We start from the raw sequence: 5533 nt of genomic DNA on the forward strand, positions 1-5533 counted from the left end.
GGAGTTGCGTCTGGAAAAATCAGGTGAGGGAATTAAATCCTACCCTGAGAATATTCCCCTTGTCAGGTATCGTCTTAGGTATTTTTGAGAGTGTTTTGTTTTTGTTTTTTGTTTTTGAGCGGTCATGAAATTATCAGACTCACGTGAAAACATTTCAGAAATTGAGAAGATTTTGAAAACGTAGAGAATAGAATCCCGCTAAGGAAATGAAATATCCTGTATGTAACACTCCACACTAAGTCCAAAAGTTAAACTCTGGTTAATATAGGTGGGTTATATATAGATCAATACCAGCCTTTGTAAGAAGGATATAAGTCTTATTTGGCTGAAGGCTTAATATCAGACAACAGAGAGTGAGGGAGGACAAGAATGCCAATGTGAGTGAAGCCAGCCTGATGAGGAATAGAGCCAGTGAGGGAGACAAGAATATTCTCACTCTTCCATGAACTTGACGCATCCCACCTACAAGCTGCATTTGCGCTTCAAGAAGGACATTCACGAACTAATTTAAACACATCCAGAGAAGAAGGATGACGGTGGGCTAGGAGATCATCTCCTATGAGGATCATTTGAGAGAACTGAGGAGACTCCTCTCTACCAGGAGGTAAGCTGGTTGAGACTGGGGTGGGGAAGGATTGACAGGTGGGGAAGGATTGACAGGTGTGGAAGGAGCTGTTTTCACAAAATATTTCAGGGTGTTACATGAAAGAACATTTAAACTTTTCAGAACAGGAACGCTCACGGGGCGCCTGGGTGGCTTGGTCAGTTAAGCGTCCGACTTCAGCTCAGGTCATGATCTCACGGTCCGTGAGTTCGAGCCCCGCATCAGGCTCTGTGCTGACAGCTCGGAGCCTGGAGCCTGTTTCAGATTCTGTATTTCCCTCTTTCTGACCCTCCCCTGTTCATGCTCTGTCTCTCTGTGTCTCAAAAATAAATAAATGTTAAAAAAAATTAAAAAAAATAAAAGAACAGGAACCCTCAGGTGTAGACATCAATGCAGCGTCCTATCTTTTGAAAACAATGTTATCCATCCAGCAGTTGAAAGCACTGCTTTTTGATATGTTGCAAAAGAGTGCTGTCAACTGGATAACCTTGTGCGTCCATTCTGAGATTCTATTATTTCATTAATGATACATTGCATCCCTGCACAATAACATAGACATGGTGCTACAGCTTGGTTAGCACATGCGTAAGAACTTACGGCTTTGTGTGTTGTTCTACAATATATAAAATAGTAGAAAATATAGTTTGGGTACCTTGAGTACTGATAACATGAAACATGGAATTGAACGGAGTGACAGTGTAGCTGGCTTCTCCTTAGTTTCACAAAACAGGTGTATGACGGTGTGTGGAGGACCAAATTTGTCTGAAGGAACAATAAAAACCAACAAAAAACATAATGTTAGCATCCGAAGCAGGATAAGAAGCTTAGTATAACATTTTAATCCTAACATTTTAATTATATTTTCTCAATAGGTATTTGCTCAATGGATGAACTTATAAATGAATTACAAAGCAGGCAGCTTGTTTTCAACACTTCAGTGAGATTTCTAAATGGACCAGTCATTTAATATAAGAAAATGTCTAAAGGTAGGGGAAACACAGCCCTAGGTCTCAATTTCTTCTTGACATGGGCCCGAAAACATGTTTTTAATGGTTTTACCTGGGTTCTGCGCCACTGTGAAATGTCACTGAACCCAGGTAGAGGGAGTTGGGGTTTTTGATCTTGTGCTAAATCAGGCTCACTATGGGTGGCAGCTGGTCTATAATTGAGAAGAAAAGTCTGGCTGTTTGGGGTGTGGGTATTCCCTGTATAATCACAGCAATGTGCTGGCTTGGCATATCATCAAATATTCTTTTTGAACCTGTCTGATCACTTCCAGAGACAGAGGAGGTTCTATTTTGTTATGGTTTGTTGAACCATCATTTAGAAAGATGCTTCCTCCATTTTCGTGGAATGGCTTTTAGTGCTGGGTGTTTTAGTCATGTCTACAAGGGTCTACTACATGCTGACAATGCCAGAAACTTGTTTCAATATTCCAGAAAGGTAAGAGAAAAGAAATGGATATTTTTGCAACAGAGGTTACATTTGAAATGACCCAGGGTAAGAATGACGTATAGAGGCAGATTAAGTCTTGAGGAAAATCAAAGGCATAAATCCTATTTGCTTGAATCTCGCAGATATTCCAGAGATGAGCCATGTTCAGTGGTGAAAATTCTCTTTTCTCTTGACAGTATTTCATTCATGCCCCTACTTTTAAGTCCTAAAATTCTATTTGGGAATATATAATGTTGCTTTTAAAGTCACTTGACATAAAATGTCTTACTACATGAAAATTTTTGTTTTCAGTCCTTGGAACAGAAAGAAAACATATCCGATTGCATAACATTTGACAGCTCATAAGGAAAGCCTAACTCCTGAGGTTGACGTTGAAATGAACGCTAATGCATGTTCATTAAGGATTTTTGGTACCCAAAGTTTTGAAATACGGTGAGGATGCTGGGAGAAATTCCCCATTCTGGAAGTCTTCTGGGATCCTTTTATCTTTTTTTTAACCACTTGATTCAAATGCCTACTGGATTTAGGGGCTTTGTACCATCTCCATTTACAGCTCAGAGTTGAATGCAAAGTGAAAGTTTTTCTTCTCTTGCTTTGTGTCAGTTACGACTACTTTTGGTTACATAGAAAGCAAATCCGTCCAGAGTACTTTACAAAGTAGAGAGCTATTTTTTCCCCCTCACAAATGTAGGTAGTACAGGCTTGTGCAAAGCCTTGACGATGTTATCAAGGACACAGATTTCTTCTAATTTCTTGCTTAGCTTACAGCTTCTCATTCTCATGTTAGCAACATGACTAGTACATCTCTGGCCATCTTCCTCACAGGAAGAAGGTTAAGGAGAGCAAAGGATAAAATGCAAAAGCCTAGAAGACATATGTCAGCAGTTACTTATATTAACATACCGCTGTTCGCACATTTTGGCAAACCTTATCTGCGAGACATTCTGGGAAGATAAATATTTTAAATTGGGTACATCACAACATTATACAAAAAGTAGGAAACTGTTAGTAAGGAAGGAGTTGTGAATGACTAGATGCCGAACAGGCACCTGAAAGTGGTGCCACAAAGCTTTTAATAGCTTCCACAAAGCTATTAAAATTTAAAGGAGAAAAATATATATCTAATTATACAAAAAAGTAAATGGTCAGTGCAGAGTATTGAGGAAAACCAGAAAACTGAAAGAAAAGCTAACAATTTTAAAAAGTTAACTGAAACCCTACCTCCTGAAAGAAATAACGTTAATAACAGTTAATGCTCTCTTCTTCTCTTTCTTACACTTGATCTCTTGTTCTCTGTGTGTATTTGTACTTCGTGTTGGTTTTGAAAAAAAAAATAATGCTAAGGAGTATATTACATCAGAGTTCAATTCTCTTAACCTTGACCATTATGAATATTTCCAGTAGTAATAATTACTAGCTACTATTTTACAAGTCTTTAAACGTTACTACTTTCTATTATATGCATATACCTTTTCCGCAGAAATTGCCTTCATATTTACACTTGAATTTCATTCCTAATCATAGAATGACAGCAGTGTTCCCTAAATGTCCCTTTACTTGGAGTCACACAACCTGGGTTTGGTCCTAGTTCTATTAGTGAAGTTTCTGAAAGGTTTGGGAAGGCGGCCAGTCACTCATGTTCTTCCTTCCTCCCAAGATTGTAGCCAATCAAGAAACTGACATGGCGGATCAGAGACCTGGGATTAAAACAGCTGAGCTATCTCTAATAAAAGTTATATTGGAGAATAAGCCTTGGCCTTGAGGCCCTATTGGCCTCCTAACACGTGTGCCTTCAAATCCTCAGACTACTTTATTCCATTCCCCGACAGTCCTGGACAACGGCCGACCCACTGAATTTATCACATCGTAAAAAGCAAACTTGACTGTTACTTCATGGACACGTGGTGGAGAGCCCAGCAGAGGCTCAGCCTCTGTGTCTGGTCCCATCTCCCAAGCCCTGCAGTGAGGGAGGGAGGCCAGCCTTTGTGTAGAGGGAGGCCCTGTGCGTGAATATGGACACAGGAGCTCAGGAAACCTGTGTCCTCCCCGGTGTCGTCAACAATCCCGCTGTGTGACCTTGGGTAAGCATTTTGACTTCTTTTAGATTTTGTTTTATCAGGTTAAATTGAAAATAATGCTATTTACCATGCAGGAGATTTGTAAAGATTTAATAATGCAATATTTAAAATGAATACTGAAATTTAGGTCTGGGTTTTCTGAACTGGAGATTTGATCCAACACACCATTACTTTGTTGTTGTTTCTGTTGTTAATGTGTAATGCAGAATTAAGGATTAAGGGGCCAACATCAACCCAAACAGCATTTAGGTACTTTTTCCTCAATACACAATTAAAAATACGTGTTAGTAGTGGTAATAATAGCAATTCAAGATGATGAAATATGATAGGTAGACAAATAATGTGATAAATTGAGAGTTTTATATTTTCTTGGCAGTTTTTCAATGTGATTTACAAAGCTGTATTTTTTTGGAAAACCATTTTTTTGTTTGTTTCTAAGAAAAATATGTAATTTCAACATTTCTCCTTATTCTCGTTTGATATTGACATCGTCACGGACCTCTCATGCCCTCTTTTTGCAGAAAGAAAGTAGATACATATTAATGTCATTCTGTGTCATCCGTGTGTTCGGAAGGGTGAGGGGGTATTCCCTAGGGCCTTCATATTTGTGTCAAGAGTATATAAAACTGTTATTATTGTCCATTTATTTTGATACTTGGTTATACTATCTTTTTTAAAAATTTTTAATGTTTATTTATTTTGAGAGAGAGACAGAGGGACCGAGCGTGAACGGGGGAGGGGCAGAGAGAGAGGGAGACACAGAATCTGAAGCAGACTCCAGGCTCTGAGCTGTCAGCACAGAGCCCAAAGGACGGCTCGAACTCACAGACTGCGAGTTGGTGACCCAAGCTGAAGTAAGACGCTTGGCCTGAGCCACCCCGGCACCCCTTGGTTATGCTATATTTAATTTAGATGACACAGACTGAATTTTTTCCTCTGCAGTTTTGTGGGATTTCTCAGAGGCAAGTGGAAGTAGAAAGTTAAGGGGATTCCACAGTGTCTGTCAGACCTCTAGAGATCGCAAGGCCCCGCCATGCCTGCAAATGACCTCAGGGTTGTGGGATCGAGCCCTGCGTGGAGCCCTGCACCTACTTAAGATTCTCTCTCTCTCTTTCTCTCTCTCTCTCCCTCTGCTCCTCCCCCACTCTCTCTCACTCTCCTCTCTCTCTTTCTCAAATAAACAAATAAATAAAAGCCCTTGAAGCCCCCAGATGCTAATCTGAATGATGGAAAAAAAAAATAAATGCTGGGTGGAGGGCACTACGAAATTCATGACTTCAGTGCAATTTTGAAGAGCTTTAAAAATAACTTAGTAGGTACTATTTGTCCAGACAGGCAATATGCTACAGATATAGCTTGTAGAATGCAGAGTTAATATTCAAATTAAAAATCAGTA

General features: G+C 39.5%; 1 long non-coding RNA gene across 1 annotated transcript; it reads left to right on the top strand.

Moving 5' to 3' along the window:
• On the top strand, positions 1–3931 carry LOC147584631 (uncharacterized). The gene is made up of 3 exons (XR_015255703.1): positions 1–604; positions 1477–1590; positions 3889–3931. It is a non-coding gene; the product is annotated as an uncharacterized LOC147584631 (long non-coding RNA).
• Positions 3932–5533: the final 1602 nt, after the last annotated feature.

Source organism: Puma concolor, chromosome A1 (assembly GCF_028749965.1).
Source record: "Puma concolor isolate L17-30 chromosome A1, mPumCon1.1.hap2, whole genome shotgun sequence".
NCBI classification, from domain to species: Eukaryota; Metazoa; Chordata; class Mammalia; order Carnivora; family Felidae; genus Puma; species Puma concolor.